Source organism: Falco punctatus, assembly GCF_963210335.1.
Source record: "Falco punctatus genome assembly, chromosome: 16".
Classification (NCBI taxonomy): Eukaryota; Metazoa; Chordata; class Aves; order Falconiformes; family Falconidae; genus Falco; species Falco punctatus.
In genome coordinates this window covers 1,766,686-1,794,084 of record NC_137596.1, presented here as the reverse complement: position 1 = coordinate 1,794,084, position 27,399 = coordinate 1,766,686, and the positions used below count along the sequence as shown (strand labels likewise).

The following is a 27,399-nucleotide window of genomic DNA, read 5'->3' as shown; positions in this document are numbered from 1 at the left end:
TTCAGGGAAGAGCAGCCTGGAAGTTCTTCATATTATACTTATCATATAACGGATGTGTCGGCATGTGTCCAGATCCGTGGGAAGTAACTGCATCTGTGATTATCATGTGAATTAAGCTTTGGATGTTCTGCTTCATGTAAGATGTTATTAGCCGTGTTGAGTGTCTTTTGTAGAGTGTTTCTAATTGCTTCCAAATCCATCAGCTAATCCATTTGTTTAAAGAAAATTATAATTCTGCACAGCATTAGAAACCTTTGTTAATATTTCTATGTATATTGTGTGCTTCCTGATTATTTTGGTTTTAACTTGACTGGCCTTAGCTTGATAGTATTTACCAGAATGTCAGTAAGCTATAGGATGGTGTGGGTAAAAGAATTAAACCAATCTAACAATGACAGCTCCTACTGCAGTCTGTGGAAAATAGACCTGGGTGGTAGTAATATGTTGAAGTTTAACAAATGGAGCATTACTAAAGTGCAAGAGGTGATAGATATAAAAGCATTAGTCAAAGGAAAATAATGAATAATGTGTAACTGTAAAAAAAAAAAAAGGGGGGGGGGAAATGCGTGCAGTTCCTCATGGGGTGGTCTTGGTATGGAAGGCATGTAGTCTGGAATTTTATTGGCTGTTTAATAAAGGAAAGACAAAAAAAGTTGTTAAGACCTATTACTCCCCTGCAGTTTCTGTAGGAGATGTGTCTGTGTACCTTACTGATATGCTTATAAGAGCAATCTTTTATCTAGCAGCTGTGAAGTACTCAGAAAATCAAAAGTATCTTACTGCAGAGTTGTCTATCCTAAGGTGGTTTTCCTGAGCCTCTTCAGTAAGCGTACCAAAGATCTGATGCCACAAGGTGCCAAGCGTCCTGCACCGCTGCTGTCCTTACTGTGCATCAGTGGTGTTAAATAACGTACGGTGGCTGCTCTTGAAACAATACTTCTTCAAGGTAACTTCATAAAGGTGTGAAAATACACGGCTACCCCAGTCTGGGTTGATTTAGTGTGATACAAAGCAGTAACTTCATTTTGTCACATCTGAATTGCCATGCCTAACTGGATCTGTCAACCATCCAGTCCACTTTTCCCGTGGCAGCAGCTGGCTCCAGGTGCCTTGTCTTGGATGATAAAAGCATTATTTTCCAATAGGGGCAGTTTCTACCTACACTGGTTCTTGATGGATTTTCTGCTCTGGGGAAAAAAAATAAATTACAACTGGAAATATCTTGTAGAGGATGTCTTCAGTATTGCTGTAAAAGCACAACTCTGGTCTGCAACTGCGTGCATTCTGGGCATCCATTATGTGTTCTGCAAAGACTGATGTTGGAATACTAACAATGTTCTTACGAACATTAAATGTATTGCCTTTCTCTGTACTTTGATACCTTTTTGCTCGTTAGACACAGCTATTAACCTTTTTATGACGTTTTCTCTGTATTGTATGTTACTCTGTATCACTCTGTTCAACTTAACCATAAAACTAATACTCCTGGTCTTTTCAAACTTTTGTCAGACAATCTTTCTAAGGCCGTAGTGCTTTTCATTTCTAAGCCCTTGGTGCTTCTCTGTGCCTTTGTCTGTGGAAAGACAGTTGAAAGCTGTAGGTGGATGACCATCGTCTGTGGATTTGTCCAGTGTTCCTAGCATATGTGACAAGGTGGAAGACATTAAGAAAGCTGTTTGGATGCTAAATCATTCCTTTAGTTGAAAAGCTGTCTTAATTTCACATTATTTTATATTTGCTGTTCATATCCTAGCAAAGCTCTGGATAACTGCCATTCAGGCGAAGGTTTGCATATCTGTGAACTCAATCATTTCTCCCCAAGGATAAAGTTTGTACAGATAAGCTACTACCATATTTTTATTTATTTTTTTCACCTTCAGGTACTTCTTCAAAACTCTTTGGAGTTCTAATTACCCCTCAGACCGGAGGCCAACGTGGAACAATTTATTTTAGAGTATTTGAATTGCAGTGAAATAGATTGGTCCTCTGGAAAGCCACAGCAGTCCAGTAGATAACTTTCCCCCAATGGAACCTTGCAGTTGCAGAAGCTTTACTAAAAGATGTATTTTCTTAAAGTGTGCGCAGATGATATAAAATGAACATTAAAACACTGTTCAGTACAGACGCCCTTTTACAGAATTGACATTTCTTGCACAAGCAAAACTATCATATGCAGCCAAAGAACAGAAAAACGAAAATAATTAATGCCAGCAGCACAAGTTGTATAGCGATTCGTTCAGCTGTCTACCCACACAGCACTTCCAGAAAAAGTTAGAGCCAAGACTTAACTTGGCAGTAGTTGCTTGATTTGTGGTGTGGTGTGTTTTTTTTTTTTTTTTTTTTTTATTAATTTAGATCATCTCCTGTAGAAAACTCTTGACTAAATTTCCTTGTTTTAAGACTTGTCAAAACGATGCACACGAGATCTTTTTTCTGTATGATGTGAGCAGCTTAGAAACACGTGAATTCTCAATTGTGGGTAAGATTTTGTCAGTGCTGTGATTTCTTCCTAACAGTGTGATGGTGCTAGATTTTTTCATGAGTGGGAAAGCTAGTCGTTGTATGTCTTTAATGAAAATCGGTCCAAATGGTGTAGTTGAAGGGGCTGGGAAAACGCAGTTCTACTAAAGTAACTGGCAAAAGTTGATGGCTTTGCTCTGATGAATGTAAGGGGGAGGCAAGTGAGTTCACCGGAGTGGAGATAAGCCTTCCAGTCTCTGTGACTCTGGGAAGCACCACTTTTGGAAGCAACGTTTTGGTTTTACAGCTGGCTTCCAAGAAGACTGCAGAGGTATCTTGTGACAACACAGAGACTTAGATTCTTATAATTGGAGGAACAGCTGATTTTATTTGATTTTTCTCTGCTGCAAGGCACATTCCTGAGCCATTAGACAGTCATGCAAGCTGATGTTGCTGGGAGCACTGATTTCTCTGTTCTGGGGCTGGGTCTTGTAGGCAGCCCCAAGGGAGTGAGCTGGGACAGTGCAATCCTGGAAGGAGTTACTGGGGTGCAAGGTGCGGGGGAGTCTGCGTAGCCTGCCTTTGATGTCTGAAGTCAACCAGAGAGAAATGTGTAAATTGTCATTTTAAAATGATGGGTATAGAAACAAAATAACTGTTGACCTTTGAAAGAAGAAAGGATTCTATGTAAGGAACAGAACACGTCTGTTCTCAGTAGGATAATTCAAGCGTTTGTTTTTCTGATTTATTTTTAATTGCTATAGATAGTGCCCTGTGTGTCTGCACGGAATACTCATAGGGTTTGTACTGTATTTAAAACACTGTTCTTACCATGCCCCTTGAGTTTCTAGTTGATTTCTTTTGCTCTTACTTAATTTAGCATCATGCAAAAGGTATTTACTTGCTTTTATGATGATTATAGTATCAGCATGTCATAGGGATAGGTATTGAAGGGAGTTCTCCACATCAGTAGTACTGTCACTGAGACCTGTTGTTCTCTCACGGTCTCGGTCCTGGGGAAGTACAGATTGTATTATTTATGAAATGTATTACAATTCTCAAGCCATTCATACTAACCTGTATTTAGTTTCTTTTTTTAATAATTGTTGGTGAACAAAATATTGTGGATTCTTTGCGTATCTGCTGGGAAGGAAACTCATCTGCATACTTGGGGGTGATGGTGGTGGTGGAGTTCATAGACTTGTAAGTAGCCGCAGAATTGTGACTGTGACTCTGACAGAGGTGGCAGTGTAATACAAAGGAAAAACCCATCAACTTGGGGTTCACCCTCCACTGAAGCTTCCGAAGCCTGGTGAAGGATTTGGCTAGAAGCTTGTGCTTCATGATGCCACAGAATGAACAGGAGCTATTCGTAATTAGAAATTTCTTACAGAAACAATAGAAATATTTCTTACAGAAAGAATATGGAAGATAAATAAATTGATATCACTTCTTGTCCCAAACCGTATTTGAGATGTTTGACTTCTTGATTTTATTTTTCCTGGATTATAAATTACATAGACTCCCTTTTTCGATCGCTCCCGAGATATATATAACATATATTTAAATGACAGAACGTCTTTGTATATGAAATGCTTTGGTGTTGCAAAAAAAATTGGAACTGTGTTATTGGAGTCAGCGGCTGTGTTGGATTAGCTCTTCTGTATTGACCACATTTTTTTTGTGTGTGGGGATTTTTGTTTCTTCCTTTCCTGCGACTTGTCACAGTTTCTGTTGCTACAGCTCTCTGGCGCTGTTTTTCATTGGAAAGCAAACATAATTATATAGTATTATTTACTATTAAAGGCCAAGATTAAAAAAAAAAAAAGCCCTAAAAGCAATCCAAAGCTGCTTTATGTTTTAACCGCTCCAAACCAAGATAGAAAATGTGCTTCTGCTAGGCACATGTGTGAGCTTGTGGAAGGTGCATTGATCATTTTTTTAATTGATTCCTCACCCCCACCCCCCAAAGCAGCGACAAAGCGTGCTCTGCCACACTGTATTGCTGCCAGTTTGTCATAGATGCAGGTGAAGACCTCTACCGTATTTTGCTGTCTGGTAAATAAAATGAAAATGTGTGATTGTCAAGAGCTAAGCCCTATGGATGGTGGTGTTGGCCCTTGCAATGTGGAGGCAAATGTATGTAGTTAGTCTCGTTTTGTGGTTGTTTCTTTTTTGTTTAGCAAGCTAGTTTTGCAGATGGTAGAGAATCCACTTGGGAGGTCTAGGTATGGATTGTGTGTAGGATCAGACAGATCAGCAAGTGAAAGCAAATGCCTGTGTAGTATTGCTTATGTACATAACTTTTCTCACTTCATTTTATTGCAGCCTTTTTTTGTTTGTCTCATTCTTTGTTGTTTCAATCCTTAATTATTTTGAATAGCAAACAAACGTGATTTACTGCAGTTATCTTGCGGGTTGGGGGGCAGGAGGGAGTTGTACTGTTTGTCTGGTCTCTTTGGTGTTTCAGTTTGCTGAATTGATAAACAGTACCAATTCCATGACACATTCATTTCTGAAGTTTTTTTCAAGAGAATCTGATGTGATATAGTGAACAAAACACTAATTTATCATTGTTTGGTTGATGGGTTTTTTCTACTCCTGTCCCTTTCATTCATGTTATACTCCTGCTTGGCTTGATGTATATGTGAATGATTTTTGTGGTGGCATTTCAATGTGTGATTGTGTATTAATGCAGATAAGTGTGTCTCCACCTTCCTGTTGTGAAGACAGATTTCAAATAATACAAAACTACCTTTAACTGTGGAGTAAACTGCTCATTTCCTCTAGAAAAAGTGTCTTGGTAGTTGTAGCCAAGTATTTTCTGGAACACATGATCATTTTCAATAAACAGCATCTGAACATGCTTTAAAATACTCATATTGCTGTCTGGTGCTAATGCAACAACTGATCTGTATGGAACAGTCAGTGATTAAAGAAACCCGGGTGGAGTCTGAACTTGTGTATTTTGTACTGCATAATTTTCATTAAAATGCTGCCCAGGAAAAATGGAAAATTCAGAGGCTGTGAAAGCTGGATTCAAGTTCTTTTTCCATTAAGTGATAGGAAAGATGAGATGTTTCAATGTTCTCAGGGAGCAGTTACACAGGTCTGATTTAGTAGCTAGTTTATTAGATTCTAATCACTAAATTTGGGTATGTAAAATATTTAATAAGGGTAGACAGACTGGCTGTCAATACTATTTACTACCCTAAGTTGATAGGGGATACAAAGATTATTGCGTAAGCTTACTACATGTGTTTGTTACGTGCATGCAGAAAAATGTTCCTTACCAGTCCCCGGCTGTCTGTCAGCTAGGGGGTCTCAGCCTGGGGGGGGGGGGTGTCCCTGATTGGGGTGTGTGTGTGTGTGACTGCCATCAGCCAGCTGCTCTGGAGGGACAGCTCAAGGTCTCCTTAAGGCTGCCAGTATTTACAGTGTGAAGTAGCTGGCTGCTAGTCAAACCACAAGTATACGCGTCCTTTTTTTGGTTTCTTGGGATTGTGCTGGTTTGGGCTGAGAAAATTTTCTTCCTAGTAGCTTGTATGAGGCTGTGTTTTGGATATGTGCGGAAAACAGTGCTGGTAGCACAGGGACGTTTGAGTTACGCTGAGCAGCGCTTACGGAGAGACGTGGCCTTTTCTGCCTCTCGCATCACCCACCAGCGAGGGGGCTGGGGTGCACAAGGGCTTGGGAGGGGACACAGCCGGGACAGCTGACCTCAGCTGACCCAAGGGATGTCCCGTATGATGCCACGCTCAGCATATAAAGCTGGGGGAAGGAGGAAGGAAGGGGGGGACATTTGCAGTGATGGTGTTTTGTCTTCCCGAGTCACCGTCACTGCTTTCCTGGAGATGGCTGAGCACCTGCCTGCCCATGGGAAGTAGTGAATGAATTCCTTGGTGGTTTTTTGCTTGTGTCTGTGGCTTTTGCTTTGCCTATTAAATTGCCTTTATCTCAACTCATGAGTTTTCTCACTTACCCCTCTGATCCTCTCCCCCAGCCCGCTGTGGGGGGCAGTGAGCAAGCGGCTCTGTGGGGCTTAGTTGCCAGATGGGGTTAAACCATGGTGGAGTTCTCTGATAATCTGGTTTAAACTCAGTTCATGTTCTTGTCCGTGGTCCAGGGGCTGTTACGCCCACGGGTTCATGTTCAGTCAGGAGGCCTGTTGTTCCTTTATCAGCCTGAACCAAAGGAGAGCCATCCTGAAAAGCAGTGCTTTGTGCTTTTTTCCCTTTTAAGGGGTAAGAAATTAAACGTATGTGGAGGCTTTGGCTGTGTCTGTATACAAGGAGGGGTAGAGAATCACGGGACAGTAGGCATTAGCAGGCTTAATGTCTAAATACACCTATACACCCTGTCCCTATACACCAAAACAAAATCTGGGAGAAAGTATAAAGCATTAATTACGGAATCACAGAATCATTTAGGTTGGAAGGGACCTCTTGAGATCTTATAGTCCATCCTCAACTAATACTGTTTATGTGGTTCTTCTTTGTGCTGATAGCATTTCATAGGACGTAGCTGAGCCCTGAAAATAAGGCTGAGGTTTTTCTCCTAATCCTTGTTTACCTTGTGGCAAAATCTATTCTTGCATCTGTTGGTTTTTAACAGTGCTGGCACACATCCCTTTGAATAGCTGCTTCTAAATTTTTATAAATGCCTAGTGACTTTGATGAAAGTAAATTTTATTTTTATTGATGACCTGTCAGAGATGCAGTGAGATTTAGTTTCTGTGTGTTCATTTCCATAATCAAGGAAATGGCAGTGTATAGAGATGTACTTGAAAGCTGAGGGACATAGGATTGTTTGTGTCACTGTAGTATGTCTCCTGTTTTTGTTAATAATTACAATTATTTGTATGATGGTAATCTCCAGTATCCTGGCAAGACTGGCGCCCTATTGGACTTGTTAAAGGATATATAAAAAAAAAACCAAGTCAAGCTAAAGAATCGTAGGAGAAATGCAAAGATGTTCAGCTTTTGCCCAAGGTAAAGTGGAACGTCAGTGGCAGAGTTCTGAATTGGTTCACAATTGCAGTAATCCAGTCTAGGAAAACACACTGTATCTGTTCTGTGCTGGTTTACTGCCTTTAAACAGGTGTTTATCTTCACTATCTGTTGTTTTAAAGACAGATTTTGCTGCTCTTAAGAATCAAATAATCCCAAGGAAATCTGTCTTTAACACGTTGCAATTACGTAAATGATGGACTTCCTACAGACTGGTTTATGTTTGCTTGAGAATGCAGGCAGAGTAAAGGGGCAGTTGTTGGCTTTTCATTTCACTTTCCGATTTGGATTGTTGAGTCAGATCTCAGCTGAAGTGGTTCAAGATTTACTTCTGTCGTTATGATAGTATTTGGCAAAATATATCAGAACTTAGAAGAAGTTTAATACAATTCTGATTTGCTTTGAAATTTGTTCTGGCTTGACTGTGTGTTTGATCTGTCAGTCACCTTTTGTTTCTCTTGGAATGTGATTTCCTCTTACAGCGGGAAGTCCAGGTCTTCCCAAGGTGTCTTGTTCCTTCGTACTTACAGACGACTAGAAATGAGGGTCTTAAAAATTCAGTGCGGTACCACTGCATCTCTGAATGCTTGCTTGCATAGAAACTGCCATCTCTGCTCACGTTCATTAGATAAGGTTGTTTCATGACTTCTATTTCTATTTCTTCCTTTGTGAAATTTGCCACCTGTGAAATGATTCCATCTAAAAGATTAGTTTCTGTAACTGCATATTGCTTTTCATTAAAATTTCATGGGGCTTTTATTTAACATGCATTCTAGCCTTGTTTATATGGGACCTGTTGAAAGTAAAGTGGATTAGACCGTTTAAGCCATGTATAATCCATTCCCTGTGGATTTCTGAAAGACTGTTCCCTACCGTATGTCTATTCTCAATTTTATTTTTTTTTTGTGACCATCCAGTTATCCATTCATCCCTCAGAATGTTTACAAGGAACAGGATTTTTGCATTTTCTCTAGAATTAATTAGCATTGTTTTAATTCCATGATAACAAACTTGTTCCAGATCTTTCTTCAGCACACTTAACAGTTGAGTTCCGATTTTGCTTCTTACTGAGAGCACAATTTTGGATCTGGAGTTATGCCAGTTGTACTTCTCATATTTACCAAAGTTGGCTGCCATTAACACATAGATTTCTTCATTATTTTATGTGATTGTGGGTAGGTGTTTTTGAGACACAGATGCGTTTAATGGTTTGTCCACTGTGCTAGAGCCGAGCATGGTGGCATTTAAATGTGCAGCAAGAATCTGTGTTCTGCAGATTGGTTCTGACTGCGCATTGATAACGCTGTTTGTTCTGATTTTATGAAGTAGGCCAGCTTTTCGTTTCCCGTTCTCTTCTGTTTCTGCCAGATTGCTTCATTTACAGTACGTTAATGCTGCGGTTTTAGTTCTTGCCCTTTCTAAGGGTTTATTGTGCTTATTCACCGTAGTACACAGGCCTGTGACTTCATGGCACTGAATTTGCTTCTGGTGAGAATTTGACCCGTTATGGGTTCCACAAGTTTGCAGTGCCTTACGAGGAGGACAGCAGACTGTTACTTCATGGTATAGGTAAAAAATGATTGTGCATACATTGACTATGTCATAATACAAAGAAGTCTTCATCTGTCTATACTAAGTAAAAACCGTTAATGTTCTTTGCAACCTCAGAGAGGGACTGTAGTCAGTTGCATAATATCCCATAAAATGAGAGCTGTTTGTGTAATAAACACATTTAATGTGTATTGTTGATATTTCAAAATTAAGCTTTTCATCATGATTCTTCATTCTGAATTAACATCTTCAAAGGCTAATTTGATCATGAGAATCTAGTCATTACTCTGTTATGAAACGTAGTTGATAATTCAACACAAATGTCATGACTCACTGTTTATTATGTCTTATGCTCTAGCTTTGATTAACTTTGACATAGCTAATCATAATAAACAGGGGAAGAACAATGAATATGGAGATGGTCTTTCCTTGGGGCTGCAAGGGACGTCACAGCGTGCTTTTGATTTTCAGTAAGGATATACACTTCTTCGTTCCGCACTGGGGGATACAAGGCGACTTGGCTGCCGTGTTATCGACTAAACGTACGAAGGAAGCTCAGTAACAACAGCAGCAGGTATTGTGTCCCCTTCCGTGGTAAGGGCCCCGACTCTTTTAAAGTCATTTAAAGACATTTAAAGTCACTCTTTAAATGGAGATACGCAGCCTCTGCAAGCTGTGAAGGACCTCGTCGTGGTCCGAGCTCTGTGTTACATTACAGTGTCTTGATAACCCGCAAAAGGAAAAAGACACGTAAAACAGATCAAAGGAAGGACAACCCCCAATTAATTTGCTTCTATCAACCCTATACCGGTACCCTTGGAATTAACACATTGATATAAACTTGCTGTCTGATGGAACACATTGGTAAATAAACTTCAAGTGATCAGAAGCCCTCTTAAGCATTTAGTCAGTTGCCCAAAGTTATTTTTAAGGAGGTAAGTGCAATATTGATGTTTTATTCTCTGTATGTTGCATATGACCTTTGCTTTTGATCAAGTGAAGAAAGCATTTGTTTAGAGGAATCATACGAAAGAGGGACTGATTTTTTTCCCAGCCAGAATATGTCTTTTGCAATTATTTGAGCAACATCATGGCATCTTTTTATTGTGGTTATACTGTTACTCTAAAGTTGATGCACAGAGGGACATCTGCCTTCTCCGGAGTGCCCGTTAAATCCAACAGGTAGCTATGAGTGAAGTCTGCAGGTTTGGAGATTTCAGACTTCTCTCTCCAGAAACTAAACTGCAAACAAAGTGAGAACGTTTTTTCTTTAGAAAATTTACGTAGAGTTTAGTGCTGTGCGAGGAAAATTAGGTTCTCCACAAAAGACTTTGGAAGCCTGGAGAGATTCCAACCAGTGGTGGAAGTTACAGTCTTCTAGAGTTGGTTTGAAATTATTAAAGGGATGATTAGATCCTCAGGATACTCTCATGGACTGTACATCTTGGAAACAATGAATGGCATCTCTCACATGCTGTTGTGAAGGTTCTTACTCGGCCTCTTTCAGCACTGCAGGTGGTCCGTCCCACCCCGACACCTAACAGGTCCTTGGAGAAACCTTGCTATGTATGGCATTAGGAAAAATATTAGGAAATAAGGGAAATTAGTAGGGCAACAGGAAACGGAGCTTCCCCCTCCTGCTTTATTCAGCAGAGCACTCCATTCCGTTACACAGTGTTCTTTCAGCAAACCCTCCTGCTCAGTGAGCACGTTACGGGCAGTGGTGAAAACTACTTGCGTTGAAGGCAGGGCTTCATCCCTGGGCGGCAGAGATGGCACCACTTGTCCTCTAATGGGACCGAAATGGCATACAGACATTAGTAAATGTTTCTGTGTAGTGGTATGTTTCAGACCACAGTTCAGGGTGTTGCTCTGCCTCTTGGATATCTGGGAACATCACCAATTCCAACCTAGCTTGTCTCTGGAGGGCAACGTGACTCGGTTCCAGTGGGCGATGTTTGGAGCCGTTGCAAATGGGCGTGCTTGCACCTTCCAGCTTGCTGAAGGCATGTGGGCCCTTGAAGATGGGTATTTCAGCTAATACGTTTGCTGTATTTGCTTCATCTTAACTTCTTAAGCCTGGATAGCACAAATATGTGTCACAGTCCTTCAGTCTGTGTTTCCAGTGAAATGAACGGCACGACCTTTTCAGTTTAAGAAGTTCTTCAGGACTGTTGAGGGATCTGCTGTGCAATTTCCTTGTTCTGTTTGCTATTCTCAGTCGCTTACGAAAAACCAGTTACTTTAGCTGTCTCACTTTAACAAGCTTTCTGTAAATATCTTTTGCTAGGCAAGTCTTGGCTTAACTTTCTCCTGCATGGACTTTTCCAATGTGACTCTCAGCTTTACCATTGTGGTAAACTGTTCATGTGGTGATTAGGCATGTGCTTCCACCTGTTGTCCTCCTGCATGCATGAAGCTCTTTCATTTCTTTGTGAAATGGGAAATAGTGCCTTGCTGATGCCTCTGGAGAAGAGCAAAATGGGATTAACTCTGCTTTGATCATAACATCGACCTGTGGTAGTACCCTTAAGTAAGTTACTTTTTGGAAATCTGCCTCCGTATCCAAGGAGTTGCACTGAGTTAGTGAAGGAAGTCTGGTTAAGAATCATGCCATGAGAGCTGATGAAATGGGAGATTTTTTTCTGTTCTGAGGCGGAGGAAGGAGAGATTGGAAGACAGTGGGAAGTGTTAATCAAATAGAGGATTTGGAAGAGGAGACAGTTTAAGTGTGCACCTTGCAATTTAAATTTTTCACCCTGGAGTTAAATATTCACAAATTTCTTGGCGTGTGTAACCTGGTGATCTCTATTTACCTGTTTCTTTTCTCTGCTTCTTCTCAGCTCTATCCTAAATCAGTACACATTGCTGCCTGCCTTCACACAATGAAGAGTTGCATGGCTTGCATGCTTTTATTTATGCCATACAATGGAGGAATCGGTTGGTTTTCTTGCAAAACTGTTTTGCTAGAAAGTTGGTAAGAGGGGAGATTTCCTTAGATTACGCTGGAATGGTTTAGGTTTCGCTTCTCAAAAAAGCCTTCTCTGAGAAGGTTTGGTGACCACATCTTGTAGTTGAGGGGAGAGTGAACTTTTCCTCTCCTTTATCTGGGGTGAAGTCCAGAAGCAAGCACGGGTTCCTGCATGACACACAGCTCATGTACAGAGAAGAGCTCTGGAGCTCTCCCTGTTTGGGGTTTTCTTTGTTAAATGGTGAATGAACAATTAAGCCATAGAAGGTTCAACTCAAACCTCTGTTAAAAGTGAGTGGTTCACCGGTTTTCTGAGGACATGCCTTACAAACTGTACCCGAAAACTGCCTGGCTATAGAATCAATTCCCATTTAAGCAAAGCTCTGGAATTTAGCACATAGCGATCATGCAAAGACTTGAGGAGCTCGGACCAGTGTCACCTGTTTACTTGCATGTCGGGGGTTTTTTGTTTTTTTTTTTTGTTTGTTTGTTTGTTTGTTTGTTTGGTTTTGGTTTTTTGCATTGCTGGAGTATTGCTGGACTGAGAAAATCTGTCAGAGCGTTTTGGATTGCATTTCTTCCAGTGCAGTCCAGCATCTGTTCAGCTCTGATCCATCTTCTAGACAAGGGTATTCCAGAGGTTGGCTGGCACCTGCTGTCTGAATCGGGTTAGCTTTTCTGCCTGCTTTCTGCCTCAGGGCCACACACTGCAGTCACAGCAATCCTCTTAACTTGGCCTGCTGGAAGAGTTCTCTCCCAACCCTACAACGACAAGAAGAAACTTTGACTTGTGACGCTTTGTGGCACCGGCTCTGAAGAATTCACCCCAGACTGGTGAAGGTCTTTTAGGACTGCAGTCTTGATTGAAGCAAAAGGAGCTCTTTGATTCTGTAGAGATAACTGCCATGTTTTAATACTTCATACACTTAACGCATTGCTGGTCTTTTTTGTAAAAGGGAATAGGAATTGCAGTGGGGGAAGTACGAGAAAAGGGCCTACATCTGTCTGAGGTGCTTATAAAACCTTAGATGCACTTTTACCTCTGCACCACCGTGTTGTTTCTGATCTTTGGGCAAGCAGGGAAATGGTGGGAATTCAGAAGATGCTACTTGTCATCTGCAGATGCTGCCTTTTTAATGGAGCAAACGTTGGTTTAACGTTATGGGATAGGGCTCGGCGGGGGAATTTTCCAGAAGCAGCAGGCAGTTAGAGTAGCTGAAGGGCTAAAGGTTTCCCAGCGGCATACAGTTCACAGCTGGGAAGGCGTTGCTGTATCCAAGGGCTAACCCTGGTACTTAGCAGCGTATCTGATAAAGGATGAAGGGTAGACGAGAATATCCTTATTGTCTGACTTACAGTCTGACATCTCTGCTAACAAACTAAAGCGAAGCTTACGACAAAATGTTTTAACTGCCAACTACCGCCTGAGCATGCTCTTTTTTCCTTTGGGAAGAAGCACGGAGGATGTGCCTATGGAATACAAGTTCAGCTTCTTTATTCCCACGTGATTTAATGACCAGTCACATCATGTGCCGATAACCGTTCCATTTATAACGCATAACAATGCGGGATCATCTCAGGAGGGTGTAATTAATGTGGGATTCAGTTTTAGAAAACTGCTGCATCCATTCTGAAGGTCTTTAATTATAGACCCAGCATGTTGTGTCAGAGAACAGGGTAATTCATTTCTTATTAGAAATATTCCCGTTCCCACACAAATACTCATTTTTAGAGGAAAAAAAGGCTGTCAGATGTGAAATCCAACTTGGAATAGTGCGGTGGAGACAGTGCATGTTGCTGTCTTTTGTCAGAATTCTTGATACAAGAAAAGCACGTATCAGTTCTGCACGCAGCATAATCATTGTGCAGGAGATTGTTTTCCCCTCTCAATTGCTTGCATTAATTGGCTGTAAAAGTACACCATTTATTTTAATGGTCTATCTGCATATTTCTGATGTGGCATTTTGCTGTGGGATTTTTAAATAATTTCTTTCAGCTCCATTCTAATGCCCCTGGCTTTTTTGACTGTTTTGATCTGGAAGCTTTTTTTCAGGACTATTTCAGTGGGTTTGGTTCCATGGAGAATATGGCACTTGTCTTGGGGAAATTCCAGCTGTGGTGCTTGGCTTAGCTTTTGGTCACGTGTGACCTTTCAGGACATTCTCAATTAAGTACCGGGAAGCTCACGATCAAGTGTCAAGAGAGAAGTCACTTTCCACTGCCTGAGGATCTTTGGTAGCATTCCCCAGTTTAACACAGACATGCACCTGGAAATTTCTAACGTAGTCTCGCGAAGATTAGCAGTTCATATGCAGGAGATCTGTAGCGCTGTAAAAACCACTATAAAGTATCAGCTCTGAGATGGAGGGGGAGGGGGCAATAACTGGCGACTGAAGACATTACAGAAGCGCAGTGTGCAACTGTTGTCTTTGATTAATTGTGGGGTTTATCTGGTGGAATAGCGCGGCAGGGCTTTTTAGCTGTATTGATCCGTATCGCTGGTGATCACATGATCTGCAGTGTTAATAAAGATAGAATTACTTCTGGTTTGTGGCTTTATTCTGCTTCTCTTATGGCCTTGAGACTTCAGTGGTGTAACAGGGCTCTTTGGAGCTCTAGTGCAAATAAAATGGTTACTCGCGTGTGCTAATAGGTTAATTGTCAGTTCTATCTCCGCTTGATTTTCAGCTTCTTTACTCTCTGAAAGGTGATAAAATAAAGCAAAAAAAAAATCCAAAGGCATTTCCCTCTTAAAACCCCTTTCTCTAGGCTTCTGAAACCTATTTATGCACAGGCCTCCCATCCTAACAAAGGACTCTTTGAGGGTCCTGGGGTAGTCTAACATTCCCTTCTTTCACATGAAATTAAGGGCTGTGATTTACTGCAGTGACCTGAGTGCCTGAGTGCTCTCATTTACAGCTAGCTGCTTTTTTTTTTTTTTTTTTTCTTCTTTTCTTTTTTTCTGTTGTTGTTTTTGGGGTTTTTTGTGCCTCCTCTGGGTGCTTTAGTTATGCTAACGTTGGGCTGGTGTCACACAGCTCACAGCTATGGTCAGCGGAGTTACGGGGTGGGATTAAAGGAGTAAGTAGTTTTGGTTTGCCTGTTTGGTTTTCTTTCTCCTAGATGCTGAAGTCTTGCTTTTCATCAGGTGAAGAAAAAGGGGACAGATTTATTTATTTATTATTTGATTGGCTATCACATAGATTTAGTCTAGAATTTTTCATCTCAAGTGATGGTGGAGGGCATGGAGTGGGAAGGCTCTGTCAGCGTTGAGGCTTGTGGATGGACTCTGAAATCATGACTGTCACAACTTGCTGCTTAGAATTCTTAGTAACTAGTAACTTTTCTTCCTAAAATTCCAGCTGCATGCGCCGGCTCAGTTGCCCAAGCCAATTCTGTTTGTATGCGAAAGGCATTCAGGAGCACAGAGCTGTTTAGCAGACCTTTATCTGCCAAGAGAAGGGGACATGCAACTCCATTTTCCCATTGCTTCTCTGCATCCTTCCCCTGTAGCATTTTCGACATGCATCTGCTGCCCTTGACTCTATGCTGTAATTTTGTGCGTATCCTTGTGGCATTTAATGGTGGACTTAAATAGAACGTGTTCAGAGTTTTACTGTGTAGCCAGAGACTTCTACATTTTCTGTAACAGATACTGTTTAGCGTTCTGTTTCATAGAGAATGCTGTTTAAATCAAAGGGACCGTGCTATTTTTTCTTGTTGTGCTGAACACATGAAACCTCGTAAGACTTTATTTTTTCGTGAGAACACTGTTGGGTTAACCACAGAAGAAACTCTGCAATGCAGGTGATGCCCAGAAGCACTCAACAGCACAAGATCTAGCTTATTCTGTGGCTCGAACTAAAACACATATTGGATCCTGCTGGACTTCTTGCAGGAAAATCTTTTTATAGGGGGATTTGGCAGGAAGCTTGTAGCATATCTCACAACATGGGACTTCTTCCACTTTCATCACTCCCTCCGCTGCTGCCACCTCCTCCTCCTCCTCTCAGGAGTGTTTTTTCCAGAAAGTGGTTACTGTGGAAAGCCCAGGAATCTTTTTTACATGAAACATGGTATTACATCTTGTTGTAAGGAGGCTGAGGCAGTTAGGGCTGCACAGCCTTCCCTGTCCCTCCGAGGTTTCCCTCTTGGAACTATCTCAAGACCAAAGCACAGGCTGGACTGAACTAGGATCTCACTCATGAACTCCCTCAGGAGGCATGTGATGGTCACCATGAACTACTACACTGCCCTGAGTGACACCCCTCTTCACGGCGAGCACTGCTGCAAACGCGGCGCGGAGTAGCCAGCAGGGTGTCCTAAGCGTTGGTGGTGACAGGAGGAGGGTCCAGCTCACCTTTCTCCTTCTGAGGGATCTGCCTTTTCCCTAGCAGGTGGCGAGTACGTGTGGTGGGGGAAGGCTGGGCTGCCTAGAGCTTGCCACTTAGACCTTGTTTAATTGGTGACTGCCTTTACTGATGAGGCTGTTTGTAAGAAAGTGCCTCTCATGAGCACTGCTTTATTGCAGAAAATGTACAAATCCATCTTAGTAAAGGAACTTGGATGATAAAAAAAAAAAAGCACTACCTGAGAAAAAGCTCAAAACTGGAGTGGGGAAGAAGCAAATAATTCCTTTTCTTTCCTTTAATCAGGATCAGGTTTATGTTGGATCCAGCTCCCAACCTTGAGCATTACATTAATTTTTCTAAACATATGTTAAGCCTTTAGCTAAACTAGCTTCAAAGTAAAAGATGAAAATGCAATTTTTTTTCTGCAGAATGCTCTCGTGGAAGATGGTGTGGTAGTGCAGCACAGAGACAACGCAGAGGGTCTGACTGAAAATGTCTTTCTGGCTTGTTCCTATTTATTATTCTTGGCAGACAGTATAAATGTACTGAAAAGTAATGGAATTACCCTTGACTATGTAATTCCTTTGCTTAGTGGTCTATGGCGCTTGCCATTGTTTTAAGAATTTTTTCCACTCAAATCTTCAGTGTGATGTTCCCTTCCATGCGGTATTACAGTTGCATTGCTTTGTCATCTTCTGTCTCTTTTTCTTCCTCTTATTTTTATCTGTCCTTGTCTGTCTTGTCCTTCACTTTACCAGAAACAAAACATCCTTTGTGGCTGTAAACTCAGCATGCCAAATAGTTTGAATAACTGTAGCACTCCAAGACTGAACGTAAAACATAAAAGCGACAGTAAATTCCTTTTAATGCCATCCTATAACAAAAAGAATTCCCAGTTTAATAATTGGGGCAGTAGAATGGTTGACCTCGTTGTTTGATGCAACCGTTAGCTTGCTTGGCTTGGTTCAAAGTCTGCTTACATTCTGTGTTTAACTTTGCAGCCAGTAATTTAGTGTTAATGATGCTGCATTCATTAACATCCCAAGGAGACCTCTTTTCTTTTTCATGCTTTTCTTCATAGGGCAAATCATTCAGTTACCTGAATCTCTGGCTTAATACATGCTTATATGAAACATGGGCTGTTTTCGTGCTTTTGTTGTGCACTGGGAAGGGAAGGGCCCTGAAAGCAAACTGGTTTAGTCCTTTCTGTGGCCGCCGTTTGCATTAACGCTTCTGTAACGCACAGAGATAAATAAATAATTTGAGGTTGTCATATTAAGAATGCTAGTTAGCATTCTCCCGAAGAAGGTCCCCTGAATGTGTTGTTTCGTTATTTCCAGACATATTTCCTGCTGCAAGCTCCGAACTGCTGTTTCCTTCTTGGTGAGAGTTCTCTTCACTCGTCGTTCACACGCGCTGGTTGTTTCTTTGAGGTTGGTTGGTTGGTTGGTTGTCACTGTGGAATCTTTTTGAGCATTGGAGAGCTCACAGATTTCCCTGTGCTGCCGTTTCTGCTTAGAGATTAAAGAGCATAGATCACACGTGAGAGAAGATAAAAGAAAAAAAAAAAAAAAAAAAAGAGAAATGATATTTCAAAAAAAGACTGGACTTCAGGAACCAGGTTGAATTTGAGGCCTCACAGCACTTCCAAGATCACAGCGAAGAGATCTGCAGGGAAAATAAGGCAGCGCCGCTTTCCCGGGGCATGTGTGGTTTGTGCAGTCTGGTAACTTCCAGAATGTAACTGCATCGTCTGCTGCGTAGGGCCAAGTTCTGCCGTGTGATGCAGGTAATTTCCAGGGGCTCCAGCAAAGCTTTGTTTTATATCTGAAATAGGATTGGGGCAGGGAAAGGCAGTGTGAGTTTAGGTTAGTAATTTACGTGATACGGAAAACATACTACACACCAAGATGGGCAAGTATGGTTTGTTTTTGGGATCAAAATCTGTTCCCTCATCAGGGAAACGGGGACCCCGCTGGCATCGGGCATCCTGCTGTCAGAGGCTCGCTGTGCCCCTGGCTAAGCATGTCTACCTAGACACCAGCTGGCTGAGCTGCCAGACAGAGCCTGCTGACATGCAAATGGGGATCAGGTATTATCTGGCTGCTCCTTCTAGTTCTCTTGAGCGTGCTGGAGATGTCTGTATGGAAATCGGAGCTAGCAGCTGTCTTTAGGGATCGGAGATAAGGGCATGAAGCACTGCCGCCATTGTTTGAACGTCAGCTTCTGCTCCAGCCTGCGCCTCTGAGCTGGTGGTGATGTCAGAGGAGCCAGCTACATCTGTCGCTGTTTCAGGTCATTCATTCTTAAGGATGTCTTTCAGGGGGTGTCATCTGTAGGGAGGCTTGCAAGCCTGATGCTGCGTAAGTAATCGTGGATCACCTGCGAGCACAGGCTGGGAAGAGAGAACCTGTACGCGCAGTTTGAGGCTCCGCGCCATCGCCAGCTGGCAGTCTGCAGCTCTGCGCTGAGAATCGGGAGGTTTGGTTCCTCACGTCTCGTTAGTGCCCAGGACAGCAAAGAGCTACTGGCTGAAAAGTTTTGCTGTGTGCTGGGGGCTTGTGGAGGTTGGACAGGCAGATCTGCAGAAACTTGCTACGTGCTTCCTTTGAGGTTCTTTCCTGACAAGCATCTCGTACCTACTGACAGGTGTGAAGTCCTAAACTACCAAAGGTAACACTTTAGATGGTTCTTTGTGCATTCATGAAAGCACATTGGCCAAATTTGTTTGAATGAAGAACTGCCATCAGTTTCCTAGTTTCGTTGGAGAGCAGGAGAAGAATCACTGAAGGACAGAACTAGGGTTGACAGAATTATTCCCCAAATATTTACCCTTTAGGTTTTGGTCACACTGAAACCTACCTCATATTCAGAAGGTAGCTTGCCCACAACTTAAACTTGGTGTTAAAAGCTTCCTTTCCAAGTTACGTTCGGCACAAATAAGCAGGCTTCTGGAAATTTCTGACTTGCCTGATGATTGCCTCATCTACTGAGGAGCCACAGTGCATTTCATTCATGCAGAGTGATGCTAAGCAGGGCAGAATTTGAAATGTGCAATCTGATTTTTGAAGGACCAAGGAATCTGCATTAGTATCACACCTGCTGCTTCCTAGGCTCAAGGAGGAAGGGCTTTTGTCTTCTCCCTTAAGGCAGATTCTGAATGCTTTCCTTGTGGGTGCAGGAGAGAAGGTTTCAAAACCAAAAATACCTCTCAGTTATGATGAGTTAGTGACTGATTTTGTCTGGAAGAAGTGGGATAGTTTTTGTGTCAGGAAATCAGAAGGCATTTTGTTGGTTTGCAGGGTGGTACAAAGGAGCGCACAGACTCTGAATGGTATCTAGAGAGTGGACAAGGAGCCTCACCTACGTTTATCATCACAGCAAAAAGTTAATGGGCAAAGACAGCAGAGAATGTAGTGCTGTAGTTCCACCTCTTGGTTGGGTGGTTTTTTCTCTCCTTTTTTTCTGATATGGCAAACCTAGATCTGTTTAGTGTTTTTTGACAAAAATCTGCTCTGGCATTACGGGAGTCACCATGTCCAAGACCAGCCCGCCATGCACAGAAGACTTGCTGATGGGCTTTAAGTGCCCATTTCTGTTGGAGAAAATCACAGCAGTTTTACCTCCTGCCTTGGAAACTTCTGGTTTGAGTATCAGCTTCTTACTGGTTTGACCCAAGCAGAACAGAAGCAATTTAGGATTAGTGGACATGTTTTCCTTTCCCATCAAAAGACTCTTGGATGAGAAATGTTTATTATTTTACTTCTCTGGTCTGCATTGTCTTCACGCTTCTTGCAGACTCTGCTAGTTGCTTTTCCCTGTGACTTTGGGGAGGGGAGAGTCATCTGGCACACGTCCATAGAATTTCATTGTGGAATACAGAAATATATTGTGGCTCAAAATAAACCCATCCGTGGCTCTTGATGCTGGAAGAAAGCTTTCCAGACCCACTATGGTCTTCATTTCAGCAAAGAAAGCAGTTGTTAGTGGCAGGAGAAATTTATTCAGGAGATTGCTATTTCTGCAATTTCAGAGCTGTGCAGCTGCGTAGGGGGACTTGATAATACACTGGCCAAGGGGCTCCATCTGCTTCTAATAAAACACGTAGGGGAAAAAAATGCAAAAATGGCAGGCAGGAGCAGTTGTGTAGTACGGATTGAGAGGAGAGTCCCAGCAGTTGTCTGCTGCCAGTTTCCCCTCCCTCCCTTTCTGTCTTCATAATGAGAAGTGAGCATCTAAGGAGGGGTGAGAGATACTACACTTTTTTCCTCTCCCTTTCTCGTTTCTACTAGGAGTATGGATTGTTATTTATGCTCTGAGTGCTGTCTGAAAAATGAGCTGTGGGAAAGCGCGTTGTGCATAGCTGCAGTCCTGGGACAGCAAGCAGCAGCGGATCTCTGGAAGCCCATGCAGCATTCGGTGCAGTAGCCTCCTGCGCAGGTTCAGTCCTCTTTCTATAGATGAAACGTATACGTTAGTTGTCTGCTTCTGAACTTCTTGAGATGCCTGGTCCTAGGATATACCCAAGCAGATCACGTGGGCGTTTTAATGGAACATCTTTCACCTCTGCAGAAGTTCAAAACTGAAGTGTAATAATGTAAGGCATAAAATAGTGAGATTTTTTAGGAAGAATTTGAAACTCTTGTTTACCTTGCTTTCATATGAACGCCACAGACTGGAGGCAGCAGTGTACCAGCTGTAACTTCTTTTTAATTCATTTTTTCTAGTTTTGCAACAGAAAATCCATGATGCAACTGTGATTAGTTGTAGTGAAACCAGTCACAGATGGGATGAGAGGCAGTTGAGCCTGAACGTTTGTGGACATCCTATGTTCGCATTTTTAAGGCATTCTGATGGAATTGGGCATCTCAAACCTGTTGCTTTCGTTTGGAGCAAATTAATATTACTTTTCCATTATAGTGAATTAGCTTTGTTGTCAGTTCTTCCTTCCACATGAAGGCATCTTGAGACAGTGGAAAATGGGAACGTTAAGGTCCTCCTTTGCCCTTCCATGGCAGTTAACCTTCCGTTGTCTCACCGAGTCAAACCCCTGTCTGAATTACAGTGGAAAGTATGCTTGTCCTTGACTGCAGTGATAATGCCTTGATGTGTGTTTGTAATGGATGGTATGTGTTTATACTTGGGCTCCCAGGAGATGGATGCTTTCAAGTCTGTTACTGTCCTGAGTTTTGATTTTTGCTTAGAAATGCATGCTGTGCAAGGATTAGGTTCTTGGTATATGAAGTGTAATGTGAACAGATGATAAAATTAACAGGTGATGCTTTTGGAGAACTTAATTTCTGTTCGAGCAATTTGAAGGTTGGAACCTGTGGAAAAGAAGTGAAAGGAGAATAAGGAATGGAATGGGTGGAAACAGCCTGGAAGTTGAAGGATCTCTTCATGTTTCCTTACTCTAGAAAGGCATTCTGGCCATGCACCCTTCCCCAAACGTGAGGCAGTCCAAATGAAATACTGGTGACTTTGTCATATTGCCATTTTGGAAAAAAAGTAGCCTCCTGCTCATTTCATCACTAGTAAACTTGTGATCTAGAATCCAAGGTTTCATTAGACAAATGAAGCATAACAGGCAGAAGCTTAACTACTGAAACAAGTCATTTGGGGAGCAGAGAGTATTTCGGAAGTGCTCCAGTGTCCTTTTAGTACAAGGAGCAGTCCAGGCCTCCTGCCAGGTTGAAATTTGCAGGTGTAATTGAATGAAACCCTGATGCACAGAGGTGAGGGCAGCTGCTGGTGGTTGCATGGCAGTAACACTGAAAGAAACCCAGGAGCCCACCCAAGTAATAACTGCATATTAACTTCAAGTACCGTACAGCTTTACATCGTGCAGATATTTAAGGAAATGTTTTAGTGTCTTTACTTACAGTCTGTGTTGTTATCAACTCAGAGCCTAGTTTGCAAGGACTTGGAAGTGTGCTGGTATAATGGTGAATGAGGTTGCTTTGTAATACAGGCAGCAAGTCAGTCCGGCTGCAGTGTCTGTGCGTTATGAATGGCTGAATTGTAGGCACAAGGAAATTGGGTTTAAATCCATTGAAATAAGGGCGGTTTCTTTTTCTGTCGTGCAGTATCCGAATGGCATAATCTGTGAGCTGGTGGCTTCTGTGTGCGAAGTGAAATGGAAGCAAGGCTGCTGTTGTCAGAGTGATTTACGACATGTTGCTCAGGTGTCGCAGTGTCTGAAGGAATTAGGAATGTGCCTGACAAACAGTTGGCTGAGGCACCGTCCGCATAAAAAAAAAGAGCAGTACTGGGAAGCAGAGCAGCCATTTGTGAAACTGGTATGAAATGTTCCCCTCTCAGATGGAAGTGTTTGCTCGTTTCTAGTAACCAAGGTCATGTGCAGTTTTGGATTTGTTGGGGTATTCCCTGCGTGTCGTGTGCCCCCCCCCCCCCCCCCCCCCCCTTTTGGCTCAGAAGTACACAGGTAATCGCCGATTGCAGCCTAGGAACCAAATTACTGTACCTTTGTACATTAGATCCAGATTAATAATAAACAGGATTAATAATGTGGCTGAAATAAGCTATTCCTGACAGATTTTGCCTTTACTCCCTCTTAGATCCTTCAGAGGAGGCGATAAGCACAGTGGTGCTTTCTGACCTTAAAATCCATGGGTTTAGGAGGAAAAAAACCCCATCTATATATAATCTTTCTAGGTATAATCCAAGAAATGAATACGAGTCCTAGTTTTCATGGGCAGTGACAAAATATTATTTCACGTGCTTGGTGGGCAATACGAGAGGAAGATGCCTTTTCCATGGGAATTTTTTTCTCGATACGTGTTATTTGCACTGATCCTTTTTAAATACTTTCCTGCCAAGTCTCTGAAAACCTGTTCTTTTATGATTTGCACAAAACAAAAACACCGCGCAGGAAATCCAAAATAGCAAATTGTGGTGCAAAGCTCGATGAGTTGAATTCTGATCTGCTGATTTGGAGCACTGTACATTGCATGCTCTTCAGGCGAACGTTGCCATGGCTCTCTTTGTTGCAGCAGGGTCTGCGGAGCTGGCAGCATCCTGCCAATTGTACCAGGGTGCACTGTGATGCGAGGGACTAGTTTTAAAAGAGGAAGGCCCAGACGCTTTTAGTTAGTGTTACTTGCAAGCTGTAAGGAGTGCATCGCGCATAGAATCATGGAGTCATTTAGGTTGGAAAAGACCTTTGAGATCATCAGCTCCAACCGCTAACCCAGCCCTGCCAAGCCCACCACTAACCCGTGTCCCTAAGCGCCACGTCTACGGGGTTTTTAAGCACCTCCAGGGATGGCGATTCCACCGCCTCCCTGGGCAGCCTGTTCCAATGCTTGACCACCCTTTCAATGCAGGATTTTTTCCTAATATCCAAGCTAAACCTCCCCTGGTGTAACTTGAGGCTGGTTCCTCTTGTCCTATCGCTTTTGTCTGGGAGGGGAGACCTACCACCACCTGCCCACCACACAGCTGCAGCAGTAGACATGAGGGGTGAGAGACATTTATTATAGCTTAAGAGCTTTGTTAAAGGAAGTCATCATCACCTCCAGCACATGTTATTGGGATGGACTGCGATTGATTCTTTTTTTTTTTTTTTTTTTTTTTGTGTGTGTACTGTCTCAGTAACAAAATGGATGCGAACTTACCATAAGGAATGTCCAGTTCACTGCCTTTGTTGCCGCTGAAGAATTTCTGGGGCATTGCTCATCCCGTCAAGATTTTCTTCTACAATGTGGATCTGCTCTTTCTGCTTTCTAGCTCCTTTCTGGCCTTCCCTTGCCCTGCAGGTTTCCTCAGCCTTACCGTGCTCGGCTCGCAGCCTGCCCCTGCCTGTGCTGCAGGTTACACGCTCCCTCTCCTGGCTTGCTCAGGATGGTGCTGTGCAAGGCTGGCGGCACTTCTCGTTGGCAGCAGTGCTGAGGGGGAGGTCAGCCAGCCAGGCAGTGATGCAGTTTCCATCCCACGCTGGCAGCCCACTGACCAGCACGCTGCGTTTCAGTAGTGGATGAGCTGTAGTAGATGTAACGCTACACTCCTGGTAGAGATTTTGTGTTTGTTTTAAAATGAAAACCAGCTAATTGCATTTACCTTTTACTGGTCATTCAAACAAATAAACTAAGTAGGTTCCCCTCCCCTTAATTTCTCCTTGGAAGGAAAATGTTTAAATCATTTCTTTGTTTTCTGCTAAAATAATTTCTGGTGTCCGCAATGAAATGCATTTTATGTGCTCTGTGTTTCTGAAGAGTTCGTTGTTCAGCCCTTACTGATGTACGCAGGTAGTGGAGACACTCATTCAGCAGTTCCCAGTGGGAGGCAGCTGCTGCCCAGTTAACCTTACACATAGTAGAGAACGGAGTAAAATAGATTCTCTGCAGGGATGCCAGCCATTGCTGCTTAGACCTGAAAATTCATAATGATGGTAATACTTCTAATCAGAACAATAAAAGATGTGGACTGTTCTGCACTCCCTTTTGTTCTTGGTTCAGATAGATTGCTGTCAGTGTTTAAAAACATCCAACTACCAAGTTGTAGCCCTATGAGCTGAGCCTTTTTTTTGTGCCACTCCGCAAATTGTGCTGCATTACTTAAGGGTGAAACATGCAAGCTGTAGTTAACCAGTCCTCACAACCTTCTCCAAAGATTATGTTTGTTCTCAGTTATTCTTAAGGTATTTATTTGATTGGTCAGTAAATTGGGGACCCCCAATGTGTGTGACTGCAGACTTTATACCTTTATCTGATGCAGTTATTTTACTTGTCTCCTATCAGATGAGGTGCTCAGCCGGGTGAATCATCGGTCTGTCTTGATAGGGCGGTTTGTTTGACGACAAGTTTTCTTAGGGAAGAGGTGGGTTGGAGCGCTTAATGAAGTAGTGATTAATGCATGTCCATCTGCACTCAGGAATGTATTTGTCATACCCAGGTTTGTTGGTTTTGTTTGTTTCTTTGGGATTGGTTTGGAGAGCTGCATGTTCATTGCTTTTGTGGAAGCTGAAATGAAATGAACATCGTCTGCCTGTGTCCTGCACAGCTGGAATTGCTGAGGTCTCTTGCTCCCTTCTGGATTCCAAAGCAGTGACCATGAAAACTCACTGGCATCCTGGTTAAGTTAGCATGGCAAAACCCATGCTTAGCTCTTCTTGCTACCCTGAAAGATGGATGAGGAGATTGAAATTTAGGACTGTGTGAATCTTTACGGGAATGTAAGGGAAAATAATGAAGCTCGTGTAAGGATAAGCTGAATTTTTTTAATCCCTTGTCATTTTGAAGTATAGATAAAGGAGTGAGTTTAGTGGACGTGAGTAGGAGATGGCACTTACAGACATGCCAGTCTTGTCAGAAGCAGCTTACAAGTGATAAACATTGTTGATGGAAGCCTTTGGACCTGAACTGTGGTTTTTTGGGGGATGAGAAAAGGACCTTGCAAATAATCAAAGGACTGTGGGTGTTGAGGAACATGCCTTGTTCCATTTCCAGGTGGAAATTGTTGGAAACAAGGTGTTCCAGTTTTATGCATGCTCTTAAGCACATCCAGAACCTTTTGCTAAGGCTAGTAAGTCTTCATACTGCCTGTCTTCATATGTGTGTTGATGAAAGCCTGACTACATTTTGTTGACTGGCAACGTTGTGTTGTACCAATGTCAGTTTGTAGTGTCCTACTCGAGTTCCTCAAGGACCAGGATTGCAACGCTCAGGGAGGATGCTGCTTACCGAGTTTGATCTTCACATGTGGTGCTTGCATTGCATTGGTCTGAGTCTCTGACAAATATATCTGCTTTAGCTTGTAACAGAAGGCAAGTCTTTTAACTTTAAAATAGGCTTACTCTTGCTTGGTTTAAATTGACTAAAAAGAATTAAGGTTTTTGATGATTCCCAATTTCACCTCCAACAATTAGCGCAAAAAACTTAGGTGTAAAATATAGCCATCAGTGTAGGATCCTTAGCAGAGAACTTTTTTGGGTATTACAGTGGTGCAGGACAGCCCTCTGGGGCAAGATCCTCGCCTACCCTTTGCAGTCAACATCTAGCAAGGTTATTTGTTGATGTGGTAGGCCAGAAGGCTTGCTCGTGCTAGGGTTAGACTACGGTGGGATAATAGCTCCTGCACAAAGATCTCCCAGGCTCGTTTGAGTTATTTATCCCACATAGTTTCAGTGGTAGAGTGATTGCTTCCTTATGTTTATCTATCCTCACAGCTCCCTCCATGAGATAGGTCCCTTCTCTCCTTGCACATCACACATGGAGGCGCGTAGGTCATACACATAGTTTCCGGGTGGGGAGTAGAAACTTCTTGGACCCTAGGACCTGGCCTTGTTGCAGGAGCCACCTGGGTGTGCTAACTGCTGCTGCTGCGGCTCTCAGAGCAGGTGGGTGATGGGGGTTAGTGGCCACCTCTGGCAGCTTTATCGTATCCATTTAGTTTTTATGTAGTACACCATCCTGAAAGCTTTCTGAGAGGCTGTTAACACCCTTCATCACTAAAGTCTCTGGAGGGCTCTTGGACCTCGTTGCTTGGCTGTTTCTCAGTCTGAAGGGAATACAAGAAATGTATGGGCAGAGACTGACCTGCGTTAATTTTTGACTCCTGTTGATGGTGATTATTTGCATAGCTGTAGATCTGGGTAAGGTAGGAAGTGTGGTACTGGGACTTCGGCTGTAAAAACAAACATTGGCTCTTGATGATGGAGATAAAAGGCAGGATACTGCGTGTGGGAGATAAAGACACTTGCACATCTCACTGTTCCCTAGGGACTTCTTATAGCAAATAATAATGGTAACAACGATTCTGAAAGGGGGTGTAGTGGTACATTTTCTTTTGCCATTTTTAATAATGGCAATACAATGATGCTTAGGTTTATTCTTTCAGCAAGCCTCTACATTGATTACTTTGCATGTGTCTGGGCTTTTTTTTTCCAGTTTGAGGACATTTCCGTTCTTGTACTCTCAGAGGACATCCGTTTGACATTTTCTGTTCTGCTGTTATGTATTCTATGACAGTGGTGTTTTCCTTACGCTATTATTTCATGCCCTGGAAAGCAGAAGGGGGTGTGGAAGGAGAGGTGTTC

At 42.5% G+C, this 27,399-nt stretch overlaps 1 protein-coding gene across 11 annotated transcripts in view; it reads left to right on the top strand.

Annotated features, from left to right (window-relative positions):
* NCAM1 (neural cell adhesion molecule 1) overlaps positions 1-27,399 on the top strand; it is a 170,587-nt gene that overhangs the window by 38,293 nt on the left and 104,895 nt on the right. The gene's annotated exons all lie outside the window — the stretch shown is intronic.